Source organism: Mirounga angustirostris, unplaced genomic scaffold (genome assembly GCF_029215605.1).
Source record: "Mirounga angustirostris isolate CCGP_5_RB_7025 unplaced genomic scaffold, mMirAng1.0.hap1 SCAF_3, whole genome shotgun sequence".
Taxonomy (NCBI): Eukaryota; Metazoa; Chordata; class Mammalia; order Carnivora; family Phocidae; genus Mirounga; species Mirounga angustirostris.
The window spans coordinates 2297157-2309791 of record NW_026991711.1 but is presented as its reverse complement, the minus strand read 5'-3'; the positions used below and the strand labels follow the sequence as shown (position 1 = coordinate 2309791).

General features: G+C 51.3%; 1 protein-coding gene across 8 annotated transcripts in view; it reads left to right on the top strand.

Moving 5' to 3' along the window:
• Positions 1 to 12635, top strand: part of ARHGEF7 (Rho guanine nucleotide exchange factor 7) — a 130972-nt gene that overhangs the window by 572 nt on the left and 117765 nt on the right. The window lies entirely within an intron of this gene.

Here is a 12635-nt window from a genome sequence, read left to right as displayed (position 1 = left end):
GGGTCGCGGGGCGCGGAGGAGCCCACGCGCCGCCTTTGTGCGCGGACCCGGGAGCGCGGCCCGCGCGGGGGGCGCGCGGGGGGCGCGCGGGCGGCGCGAGGCCCGGCTGGCGGGAGCTCGGGGCGCCATTGTGTGCGGTGCGGCTGGACACGGGGCCCGGCGCGTCCGGGGGGACGAGCCGGGAGGCCGCGGGGCAGGGGAGCGGCGGCTGCGCTCCGCCCCAAGGTGGAGTCGCCCCTCGCCGCGACCCGAGCAGAAAACCGTGCTCCGGCGCCGCGCACGGCTGCCTCCCAGGCTTTGTCTGAGCAGTTTTTGTCGGTGGTACTGAAGGAGAGTTTCACCTCTGCCTGATCGACCGACCGATTGCTGTGCATTTTTAAAAGATGCGGCAATCAATAGCTGAGGGCCGGCCTGTGGCAGGATCTGCTGCCTTCCCCACGAAAGAATGCCCCACGTCTCCAAGCGCAGAGGATGGCAGACCCGCGAAAGTCCTGGCGCTCTTGGGGGCTGGCTTACAATTCCAGATTTCGTTTCCAGGTCCATACCTGATTTTGAACAGAATCCCTGGTCCCACAGACCCTGCTTCTCCCTCCGTGGCTGGTGGTTTCCCCGGGGCTGGAGTGTGAACCTTGACCCTGGCCTCTGTGAGTGATTAAAGTTTGCTTTCCTCTCACACACACTGACAAAGCAGGGGCCGGGGCATAGAAGTGCTTCTAAAGAACGAGGTACCCCTGTATTTCAGAAACACTGCAGTTTTATCCTTTTTTTTTTTTTGCCAGTGCAGAATCTTAAGATTAACAGTTACTTAAAAGGTGTTAAACGTAGAAGCTGAAGCACAGCATAATTAGGGGGAAAAAAACCTTTAATTTTTTAAATGGGGTTGTATTGGTCCTAACTGCACACGGACACTTTGCTAATAAAATGTTAATTAGGTGACTTGAAAAAGTAAAACGTTTAATCTTAGAAGGTTGTGCATGTTTTGGTGCTGCGTTTTAAGGGTCAGAAAAGGTTTTATTTCATATGAATTTTGCATGCATACTAGTTTCAGGTATTTTTCTTACTTGGGACGTATGTATGGAAACAGAATCTGTATTAGAGTGAAGAGCTGCCTGTCTGTCCAGGAAATAAAAATGTTACTTGTAAGCGAACCTGATGTCACAATAAAATTATGATTTAAGAGAGGAATAAGGAGCCGAATCCGTTTCAGGGCACTCAGAATACTTTGTTGCCATCTGGATATCAGGACGTCTGGTAATAAAAGACAGATGTTGCAGGGCACTGAGGATGCACGCTCAGTTCACCCAAACATGCTTCTACAAAATGCAGTCCATGACCGAGAGTGAAGCTTTAAGAAACTTCATCTGCTGTCTGGATAAAAACGTGTCACTATCAATGCATGTTATTTGGCTTAATAACTGCATGACTTTGATTGGCAGACTTCAACCATCATTTTCTTGTACATTCTGAGATTTGCTTTCAGAACTGTAGCACTCCTTCTACCCTCCTAAAAGGAGGGGAGGAGTGAGGAGTGAATACAGGGTTTAGCTTGCAGGAGCCCAACTGCCACTGTCCCCCTCCCCGCGGCTCCGACTAACACTGCCACAATGCAAGTTTCACGTCAAGGCACAAATTATAGACAGAGCTCCTGATTCTCTGGTTCAAAGGTAGGTTTTTGGAGTAAAATATTAGCCTCTAAAAAACCTGGGGTTTCTGAAGTTTCATGAGCTGCTGCATTTCTTAAGCAGAGGTATTTCTTTGAGCTTGCACACCAAATACTGTGAGCCCCAAAGCAGACGGGGGGCAGCTTTCACCCAACTGTGTGAGCGTTTGGAAACCTCACTGAATATTTGTGGGGAGTTGAAAGGGCCTTCACTTGACCCCAGTTTGCCACATGGACACCCTGACGACTGGTTCATGTGGTGTGAGTAGCCTGCAGCATCACAGGTGGAAACAGACCATGAGGCTGGGGAAGGCAGGGAGTGAAGGAAAGTTTGGGGTGTCTCGGGTTTCCATGTGCTTTTCATCAAGAAAACATGTACTAATGTGCTTCTTGCGTTATGTTCATTTGTTCTACTTCAGAGCCAGTAAAAGGGGCGGAGAACCACGAGGACATTCATTTCGGTTCAGACTGTAAAAGTTTTCTGTTCGGGTTCCCCTTGATGCAGTCTGCTTTTCTTAAGGCGGAAGGTAGGGGTACGGGGTGGGGGTGGTGGTGGGGGCGCGCGGTGAATACACTCTTTATCCAAGCAGTTCAGAAAAGAGACACTCTCCATTATTGCCGCCGACACCTTCTCTGCTCTAGGGGAGACAAAGTGGGATTACATGGTTTCCCGGATCTCCGTGTATGAAGCTCTTGCGCTTTGATTTTCTCCAGTAACGGCTGGGACGTTATGCTGACCTGCTCACACTCATCCCTCCTGGGATGGGAACACACAAAGGCTGCAGAATCCAGGGAGCCCTGCTACCTGGAGCTCATGAATTCCCACTTTAAACATTTTTTAGACTATTTTGTCAGAGGGTGAAATCAAGATGTACAAGTTTTAGAGGGCGGACCATCACTAATAAACGCATTGACGTGGTGGGAGTCATGACACACTGCTTTAGTTTTGCTTATGGACATGGCACATGGAGTTGCTTGAGTCAGTGTGAGAATCTCAGGGAGCCTGGTTCTTTCTCCCTGGGCCCCAGAGCACAGAACACGCACTGATGGGTAACGTGCTCCAGGGAGATGCTCCCTCCATCCGCATCTGTCGATCACAGTTGAAAGTCCTGCTACCTTCTTGTCTTGCTAGATGTCCTGGGTGTTTATGTGAGTGTTTAGATTGGGTTAAGTTGTCAGGCTGGGTGTCTGTGTCCTGGGGCCGTAACAGAGCCCCAGCCTGGAGGCGCAGGCCCGGGATCGGGGTGCGGGCAGGCCTGCGCTCCCTTGGAAGGTGCTGGGGAAGGGGGTCCAGCACATGCCCAGAGTCCCCACGGCGTTCCCTGTGGTCTCTGCTGTGTCCTCACCTCCCCTTTTATAAGGACACCGTCATTGGATTAGGACCACCTGACCCCAGTGTGACCTCAACTTAACCAATTACATCTGCAGTGACCTTGTTTCTGAATAAGGTCACGTCCTGGGCTTCTGGGGGTTAGAACTTGAACATAGGAATTTGGGGGGACACAATCCAACCCATAGTAAGTCACATAATAAATCTGAACCCAATTTACTAACTACGTACCTGCTTGCAGGGTGCCAGATGCTATCTGTGGGAGATAAAAGGACCAACAGGTTCTTTGGGGACAGCAGGAGGAAGCCGTGAAAACAGGAGCGGTGTGAGGCCGAAGGAAACGAAATCAGAAAGTCAGCTGTACATGCAAGGGAGCAGGAATTAAGGAGTTTGAGCGGCCCCACCTCTGACGGTTTCTCTGACATGTGGATTAGAATATGGTTTGCATTTCCTCAGACTGTCATCTGGCAACCCTAGGTGGTCTTCTTCAGGTCTGCAGAAAATCAGCGAATTCGGATATGACATAGGAGGAAAAATGGCTTTTTCCTGATTGATGTGTGGCCTGCATTCTCATCAGTGCTGGGACTTCTGGGGCTGGGTGGGGGAGGGAGTGAGGTCAGCGGCCGCTGGACAGCAGTTCTGAGTGCCCACTGTGGGGAGCTTGCCTCTTCCTGGGCCCTTCGCCCTGAGGAAGAGGTCAGCGCAGGCAGGGTGGCGTGCTGGCGAGGGTCTGGCTCTGGAGTCAAGATTCCAAAGCCCACACCCTGTAACCGTTTGTAAATCCCGGTTGGTCGCCTGGGAAAGCACTCGTAGAGAAAACTTACAGAACACGGTATGTCCTGACTGTGTTTTTAAGGAGACTTCTTTAAACTTTGCAAACTGAATTATTGGTTCTATCAAATTCCTTCTAATGAAACAAAGCTTCCAGAATAGTTAGTGTAATAATAAACATCTGCTTTTGAACAAGCACATGATTTTAAAGTCCTCTCTCAGCCCCGCACCAGGGCGATTCTTGTTTTGGGCTTTAGGCCCAGAGCAGGAGGAAATTCACTGCATTCGTTGGCTCATTCCACAGTAAAGCAGACAAACCTGCATTCGGTGTAGACGGGGGACACGGAGAGTGATTTGCCAAGAGCCACACTAGCGCCGTGGCCTGGCCCGGCCTGGCCCGTGGTGTGCTCACTCAGGGACGTCTGACTTGGGTTTGGGAGCGCAGGGGGAGCAAGAGGGCCTGCGGTCCCGGGCAGTGGCCTCTCAGTCCTCCGGGAGAGTCTGGCGTTGGTGCTGTGCCAGGACCTCATTCTATTAATAGAAATAGTGCCCGCAGTGGCCTCCCTCCCTCCTTCCCTTGAGCACGCCCGCCTCACCTCTGGATACCTCTCGTAAAGAAACGGTGTGCCCCGCGTTGCTGACAGGGTGCTGAGCTGCTTCTCCGGGGCACCTCGTGTCGCGCCTCGTGTCGCCCCCGTCTCCCAGGCGAGAACACGGGGGCCCAGCAGCCTGCCGTGCCCGTGTTGCCCAGACAGCACTCGGGGGCAGAAGAGTCCAACCCAGGGGTGCCTGCTGCTGGGGCTGTCGGGATGGGAGCCACGCTCCTGCCTGGTTCGCGGGGAGCTCAGCCACACCTGGGATGAGGACAGGTAGCTCGGGAGAGCACCGCCCTCAGGCTGCCGCCTGGTCAGGACGTTCCTTTGCCCGTTCTCGTCTCTCACGGGAGGTCAGCCCTGAGGAATCCGGTGGGCTCCTGCTCTGGCATCTGATCGTCCTCAGGGGCTCCCGGGCCTTGCGGACCCTGGGTTTACTGGTGTGCGTCTCTACTGAGATGTGAAACCGCGGGCTGTATGCGTACGGACTCCAGGGGCATGTCTAACACTGTCTGCCGAGGGCCCGTCTCTGCTCCTCCGGCTTGGAATCGCCCGGGGGTGCGTCATCGTCAGCAGAAGGTAGCAAAGACACAGCGTCTCTTGGGCATCAACTCTGCCAGGGGCCCCCAAGACCCACTGGGCCCTCCCAGAGCCACTCTTAAGAGGGGTGGTCCCCATATGTGTTCCAGAGTCCCCCATTTGCTGTGTGACCTGGGGCAACGTCTCTAATTTCTTGGAGTCTTAATTTCCACCCAAACACTGGATTAATGATGCCTGCCTGGAGGGAATGGGCTCCTGGGGCAATAGGGTCATTAGGGGGGTAAGGGCGTGGACGTGAGGGGTTTCGTGCAGTGCTGGGCACAGAGTAGGTCCTCAGTACACAGTAGGTGTGATTATTTTATGAATTGACCCTGAAAACGTTTCCTGCTGTGGCCAGGAAAACTTGTAAGCCAGGATTGGAACCTCAAGGCCGCTCAAATCCAGGAATACTTTCTAATTCTCACAATGGGCAGATTCTTGCAACTTTAGGGGGCTGACGGCCCCTCCCCTCCCCGCCGACAGACCGCCATTGTCGGGCTGGTGGGACCACTGAATTTGGCTTCCGGGACCCCGTGTTGAGCGCCAGGCCCCGCGCAGCTGCTGGGCACACGGCTGCTGTAGCTCTGAGGGGGCCAGAGGGCCCAGCCGGCGGCTCGGGTTTCACACTTACAGAGCCGCGTGCACGGAAGGGCCTGGACCGCCACCATGCGCGGAGGGAGGGTGTTGGGGCCCTGTGTCCCCCGTGTGTGACTTCTGGCCTTTCCCGCCATCAGTTCTCCCCAGGTAGGTTAGGAACATTCATTTCCTGCTGTTTTTATATTTCGAACTTTAGCTCTGAATTTTAAAAGTTTTATGACCCAGACTGGTCGTTCTCAGCCCTGTTTTTGCAGGATGGTGCTGTGTGTGCTGGACTCTGAAGGCCAAGGGGAGAGGTGGGATGTTTAAATGGGATGTGTGGAAATACGTATTGATTGGCTTCCCACTGTGTGCGTGCTGGCCTACACATCACACACACAGACACACGTGAACGCACGTGTCGCCTGTTCCGGCGGGTCCGAAGAGAAACCATGGGTCTCAAGCGTAAAGCGCTTGTGGATTCTCTGGGTGAAGGAGTTCTCAGGACGCTGTCCAGCCCAGACTCATCATTGTGCGGCTGAGTCCGCCGACGCCCGTGGCGTGCGCTTGTGTGCGTACTGCACCGTGTGCAGAGGGTGACCCACACTGTAGGGTGCACGAACGGGGCCCGAGGACCGTGCTGGGGCAGCGATGCCCAGGGGCCGGCCTCCGCAGAGGCCAGCCTCCTAGGGCACAGAGATTACAGGAGTGGCCCCACTTCTTCAGGCTTCGCTGTCGCCACGCCCTGTGGAGAGTGACCTGGCAGTTCCCCTCACATCCACGGATGAAGCCCGTCTTCTCCCTTCTCGAGTCCCAGGCTGGCCTTGACTCGTTTTGGCCCATGGGCTGTGGCTGACGTGACGGGTGCTAGGACCTAGCCGAGGCTTCAGGAGGCTTGGCAAGTTTCTGTGCGCTCTCAGACCTGCCGCCACCCCGCAGACGGCCACCCCGCGGACGGCCCGGCCCTGGATGCCGGGGGATGGGAGGGCGCCTGGCGGAGGGCTCGGCTGTCCTTGCCGGGGCTGCCGGACGCGGCTGCAGCCTGCCCGCCCTGGAGGGAGCCCAGCCGAGACTGGCGGAGCTGCTGCCCAACACGGGGTTGACCCCTGCTGCCCGAGCACGCCCACCCGTGGCCCGAAGGACCGCCGGCTGACCCGTAGCCCCGTGGACAGAAAGAGACGCTCGCTTCAGCCTGCCACCGAGGTTTCGTGGCAGCCTCACTTTTTGTGCAGCCTCACTGGGGCAATAGGTAATGGGTCCAAGGCAGGAGAGTGAAGTTGTTATTTTGTACAGAACTTTAATTTTTATTACACTTTGAGCAGCTTTTTAAAGAGGGGTCAAAAATATTTTTTTAAATTTTCTTATTTTTTAAAAATATTTTATTTATTTGACAGAGAGAGAGACAGCGGGAGAGGGAACACAGCAGGGGGAGCGGGAGAGGGAGAAGCAGGCTTCCCGCCGAGCAGGGAGCCCGATGCGGGGCTCCATCCCAGGACCCTGGGACCATGACCTGAGCAGAAGGCAGACGCTTAACGACTAAGCCACCCAGGCGCCCCGGGTCAGAAATATTCTTAATATAGTCTCCAAACAAGGTGTATGTAACCCAGAACCAAAGTGTAGCAATTTAAGCTTCTTCTAGTTTATGTTAAATTGCTTCAGCCTAAAATGGGAATCCACAGTTCCAAGTTGGCTTTGGATTTGCATAGTTTCTTGCAACGAAGTCTGGTTGTGGCGGTATGATATTCGTTAGCAACACCTTCTTTACAACACTCTAGTTCTTGGTTATTTGTAAATACTCTGGCCCACGATGGCCTTTCTCCCTCACTTTTGTGCGACTCACTGCTGAGCTCCTATGCCAAGAAGATGCATTCCCACCTATTTCCTGTCCGTAAAATACTTTGTTTACGAGAGACTTTTTAGTATCCATCTGCAGCTAGCAAATTTATTCAGAAGTCTTTTGTCAGAAATACTGGGTTTCTGAAAAAGCCTGTTGCATGCCGAAAGATTATGAATTTGTTGTCATGTTAAGGAAGAGTGTTACAGTGGTTTTGCCGGAGAATTAGGAGTTTTAGAGGGCCTTCCTGGGATGAATGGCCTCTGCTGGTGGTGCTCCAGGAGACCATCAGGACACCTAGAATCTGATTCCAGGCCTTTATTTCTGGAGTGACCTCATTGTCATCTTTTCTGTGGGGCTGGAGAAATTGCCTCGTTCAGGCAGTCATAAACACTGGTGCTGGTCACAGATTTCTTCTCATGGAAACATGACATTTTCTGGTCACAGTTTTCCTGTTTGTTAATGCATTTTTGTTTCTTTTGAAAACAAGCTCTCTAAGTAGGATGTGGTCAAATTCTGGACAGGCTTGTGGTGAAGGTTAAACTTCCAGAAAGTACCACTGTACTTGTAAGTGACAAGAGACTGGAATTGAGTGTCTTCCACCCTGTCACCTGGTGACAAATGGAGAAGAATCAGAGTTCATTTATCGCATCCCTGACAAAGTGCATCTGCTTAGATTGGGTCCGAGTAACTACCATGTCAGGAATCCAAGGTTGGTTCTTCGGATAATAATAGTAACTGTGTTTTATTTTGTGTGAGTCTTAAGCATCTGCTTATGAATTGTTAAAAAATACTCTGGGAGTGAGCTAGGTGAGTACCTTACACATAATGCTTTTGTTGTCTATAATGCAATGTCTACTTTAAGAAGCTAGAAGAATATGGGCAAATTAAACTCTAAGTAATATATGAAACAGAATAATAAAGAACAGAATGGGAATCAGTAAAACAGAAAACAAATCTGCCAGAGAAGATCAACAAAACCAAAATCTAGTTCTTTGAGGAAATCAATAAAATTGAAAAACCTCTTAGAATGATAAGGAAAAAAGGAAAGAAGACACAAATGACCAATATGAAGAATCACTATGAGTTCTCCAGATACTAAAAAGATAATAATGGGATAGTATGAACATTTTTATGCCAGTCAGTTCTACAGCTTAGATAAAATGTACAATTTCCATGGAAAACACATTCAAGAGGAAATGGATGACCTTAGTAGCCCGACATCTAGTGAAGAGTTTAAAGTAGTTAAAAAGCTTGTCATAAAGAAAATTCCAGGCCACATGGCCTCACTGGTGAATTTTACCAAACAATTAAGAAGGACTTATATCCAGGGGCGCCTGGGTGGCTCAGTCGTTAAGCGTCTGCCTTTGGCTCAGGTCGTGGTTCCAGGATCCTGGGATCGAGGCCACATCGGGCTCCCTGCTCCGCGGGAAGCCTGCTTCTCCCTCTCCCGCTCCCCCTGCTTGTGTTCCCTCTCTCGCTGTGTCTCTCTTTGTCAAATAAATAAATAAACTGCCAGAGTGGTTAGAGTGTAAGACTGATCATACCACATGTCAATGAGGACGTGGAGGACCTGGAGCCCCCATCCATTGCTGGTGGGAACAGAAAACCCTATAGCGGCTCTGGAAAGCAGCTTGTCAGTTTCTTGCATTATTATACATCTACCAAGTGGCTTAGCCATTCCATTCCATTTCTTTCTTTTTTATTTTTTTTAAGATTTTATTTATTTATTTGAGAGAGAGGGAGAGAGAGCGTGAGTTGGGTGGGGGAGAGGAAGAGGGAGAGAATCTCAAGCAGACTCCCCACTGAGCACGGAGCCCCATGTGGGGCCTGATCTCACGACCCTGAGATCACGACCTGAGCTGAAATCAAGAGTTGGAGGCTTAACTGACTGAGCCACCCAGGCGCCCCTTAGGCGTTCCATTTCTAAGTATTGACTCAAAGAAATGGAAATATGCCTGTACCAAGTCTTATGCACAAATGTTCATAGCAACTTTGTTTTTTTAATTTATTTTTTGCAATTTTATTTTTAATAGCCACAAACTGGACACAGCCCAGATGTTTCTCACCTGGTGAATGGATAAAGTGTGGTGTATCCATACTAGCTAATACTAAGCAATAAAAGTGAATACTCTAAGAGGGATGAAAATTATACTGGGCAGAGAAGCTGGGTCAAAAAGTACACCCTGTATGATTCTGTGTACATAAAATTCTAGAAAATGCCGTGGGCTCTACAGTGCTTGCTTAGGGACACTTCAGGGGCACAAAGAGACCTTGGGGATGAGGGGACATTCGTCTTGATTCTGGTGATGGTTTCACAATGTACACGTCAAAACTTGTCAAATCGTGCACTTCAAATATGAGCACGGTGTGTCTGTTACACTAAGTTATATCTCATAGCACGTCTGTTAGAGCTCACTAAGTGTACGTGGCCGTATTCACCCTGTGTGTCATTAAGTTTCTGTTGTGTGTAACGGAGCTTCAGTTCATTCTACTGGCAGTCCCCTCCTTTTGAGCCTGACTGTGAATCCAGAAGACATGTATAGAATTTTATTGTATAAAGGTAAATAGTGTACTTGCATTTTATGGGGGGAAGGGGTTTACTCCCTGAGAGCTCATTTGTTCCTGGATTTGTTTGTTTTCTCATCAAATCCTTATTGGACATCTACTACACTGATTATGCTGAGCTCTGGAGATTCAGGGATGACACAACATAGACTTGCAGACTGTCTAGTGTGGAGAATAACATTAAAGAAGTCGTATGAATTTGTTTTACAAATTGAGGTACGTGTGCTGGGGGTAAGGAACAGGTTTTAGCTGAGGAACCTGGTTTACACTTGGCAGGTGGGACAGGTGATGTCTGGGGAAGGCTCTTCTCTGGAAGTGGTCCTTGAGTGCTGATGGACGAGTGGGCTGTAAGAGGGAGGAATGGGAAAAGGCCTGGGTGGCCACAGTGCTGGCCGGGGCAGAGGGTCTTAAAGATTTTGATGTTTTTTAGAGTTTTAAAGGGAAGAATGACACGGTTGGTTGTGGATTTTGAAAACAATAGGCAGAGCGTGGAAACAGACTGGATGCGGCCCGTTGTGGAGAGGGAGGTGGTTATGAAGCCTTTGGGAGCTGGGTTTCAGACGGGGTTCAGGGGACCCAGGGCGGGCATGGCAGCTCTGAGCCCCACTGCCCTTGGGGTGCTGGCTACACACAGAAGAGATGGGGTGTCTCTGGTGTGAGAGGCAGCCTGGGGGGCGCCTGAGGCTTGGTACCAGGTCTGGAATGGATGCAGTGGTGAATGGGAGGAGTTGGAGCTCAGAGAGGACACGGGGCTGGAATGTAAATCTGGGAGTCACAGAGAGAGAGAGAGAGAGAGAGAGAGAGGTGAACCGATGTGTAGCCGTGATGAGCTTCCTAGCACCAGCCTTGGGAAGTTGGACGGGGACGGCCCGGGCAGTGCTGCTAAGGAGGAACCTGGCAGCAGGTGCGGAGGCCTGGAGAGAGCCTGGTGACTGGAAGCCAGGGAAAGAGCACGACCAGTATGCTGTGGGTGTGAGGGAGAACCAGAGGGCTCTGGAGGCGTGCTGGGAGGGTGGGGCATGGGCGCTTGTCCCTGGGCAGCAGGCACGCGCGGACTGTCCCAGGCGAGTGCGCACCTGGTCATGGGCCACTGAGCCAGGGCGCCCGTGTGGAGTGGGGAGGGCAGGGACGGCTCTGGACAGAGAGGGGGGCAGAGGTTGTTGGGGGCAGTGCTGAGCCCGCGAGGGCGGCTGCTGGGCCAGAGCCCCTCATGTGCTGGGTGTGTGGATTCACGGCTACTGTCCAGGGGGCAGAGCAGGACCTCATGGTGCTCATCACTCTCTTCAAGTATGGTAAACAGAAGTTGACCTTGAGCTGGTTTTGCCTGAACAAGGATGCTAGAAAGCCGTGTTCCTTTCCATGGCTTTAGGGACAGATGACGGTCACATTTCCCCCTTCATTTTCTATGTGTTTTACCAGGTGTTCGTTTAAGTCCAGCGAGGGAGTGGAGGCAAAGCACTTGTCGCTGAGCAAGGCGGAGGTTTCCCTCTTACCTGAAATGTATCAATGTCTGGTCTCCGTCCGTTTGACAAGGAACTGCTGGAAAACACCTGCTCTGTGCCACGTCTGTTTGCAGCTGACCTTTGAAAGTCCAGATCTGTCGTAGTTCAGGCAGTTTTGGGATGTCAAGATGTAGTTTTGAGAATGCTTATGTTCTAGTTGAGGATTGTCTGTATTAGGTTATAAGGTTATGAATATACATGTTGTCTCCTGGGATTCGCTTTCTCTTTCTCATTTGGAAACTGCTCACAATTTGTTACATGTCATAATAAATGCAGGAAGAGAGATCAAAGTGAATAAATGCTATGTAGTGGGAATATTGTTCCTAAATCACAATAAATGTAAGCAACGTCTAGCTTTTGGGTACTAATTTTCCAATTCAAAGCAGTAAAACACGCACTTTTCAGGTCTGTCTCCATGTGTGGGAGAAGCAAGCCCACCAGTTTTTTTTTTCTCCTTGATCCTTTATCTTTGAGAGGCTGTTGGGAGAGTGTTTTTGGGAGCAGGGGTGGGGGTGTTGAGGGAAGGGGTGTGGTGTGCACGCACACAGCCTCCCTCGTTGAGGAGCTTCTGGGCTGACAGTTCCTGGGTCGGGCTGGTTTTCTTCTCTTACAGCTGGAGGTGGTCCATCACGTACAAAATGTTAGCATGTGCATTTCGGGTTGTCTCCAGGTCATGAGGGGCATCCCGTCGTTCGTGCCTTGGGTTTAGGTGGCTACGTGGGTCTTACATTTGAGGCTCATCAGAATCACTGGATGGCTTGTGAAAAATAGATTGCTGGGCTCCCCCCCCCTCCCCGGAGTTCCTGATTTCGTGGGCCTGGGTGGGTGTTGAGAATTTGCGTTTCTGACAGGTTCTCAGGTCATGCTGATGCTGCCGGTCCAGGTGAGAACCACTGACAGCCCCCCGAGCTCATCAGCCAGCAACACTGTAACCTGGACCAGCCAGATTGTATGCACGGCCCTTTAAGAAGACAGGAGACCGAGGTGTGATCACCTGGGGGCTTTTCCACAGGTGAGCACTGGCTGCTTGCCTACGTGGCTGCCCCCCTCACGCTTGGAAAGCTTCCTAACTAGTGCCTGTTAGTTCAAGACCGAACAGACCCCACGCTGCTTCCCTATGGGCTTTTGAAATGTGGGGGTAGAGAGGCTGGAAAGAAATTCTGCCTTGCGTTGGAAGGGGCAGTTGGAATTTATCTCAAAAATGGGATTCCTCACCTGTTTC